At 29.0% G+C, this 731-nt stretch overlaps 1 protein-coding gene across 1 annotated transcript in view; it reads right to left on the bottom strand.

The window, feature by feature from the left end:
* Window positions 1–731, bottom strand: part of LOC107594427 (lymphoid enhancer-binding factor 1-like) — a 54,607-nt gene that overhangs the window by 22,466 nt on the left and 31,410 nt on the right. The gene's annotated exons all lie outside the window — the stretch shown is intronic.

Raw genomic sequence — 731 nt, 5'->3', positions numbered from 1 at the left:
AAAAAAAAAAACCTGAAATCATGATGAAACCGAAGCAGTGACAGATCTTTCTTCCATATTGTAACAGATTTAGAAAAAACAAAACAAAAAAAATGTAGGGTGGAACTTGGATTTTGAGATGTGGCATTGTACTCGAAAGTGGAGGCAGATGAATGTGAGCTTGCAAAGTCATCAGAGAAGTCTGAATACTTAGGACCATGTGATATTTCAGTTTTTCTTTTTTAATAAATCTGCAAAAATGTCAACAATTCTGTGTCTGTGGGAATGTCCTGTCCATGATGCCTGGGCATACCTGCATCAGGATTCAAGATGTGTTACCAAAGAGAAGTGTCATGTTTTAAAAGTCCGGTTTTGACATTTTAATTCAACTTTGAGGTCAAAAAATTTAAATAAACTTAAATTAAACATGCACAGATTAATGAATGATAAGATCTGTAATATGCATTTAGAAGATAGATAGAATTAATTTTTATTTAATGCCTAGTTTTAATGCACAACATTGTAATGTATGGTATGAAAAAAAAAGATTTTCATTTTGAGATTTAGTAGATTGCATTTATTAGTATAACTAAACTAATTAATAATGAATTAATCATGTTAAATAATGGAAATGAGCACAAATAAATATACAATATCAGCCTATATATCTCATATTAACCATTACTAATAAATTGAAATAAAAATTCCCTAATAATGAAAGCAGGGTAAATATATTTGCTATGAGGAAACAT

This window comes from Sinocyclocheilus grahami, unplaced genomic scaffold (genome assembly GCF_001515645.1).
Source record: "Sinocyclocheilus grahami isolate Dianchi unplaced genomic scaffold, SAMN03320097.WGS_v1.1 scaffold183.1, whole genome shotgun sequence".
NCBI classification, from domain to species: Eukaryota; Metazoa; Chordata; class Actinopteri; order Cypriniformes; family Cyprinidae; genus Sinocyclocheilus; species Sinocyclocheilus grahami.
This window is presented reverse-complemented; position numbering and strand designations above follow the sequence as displayed.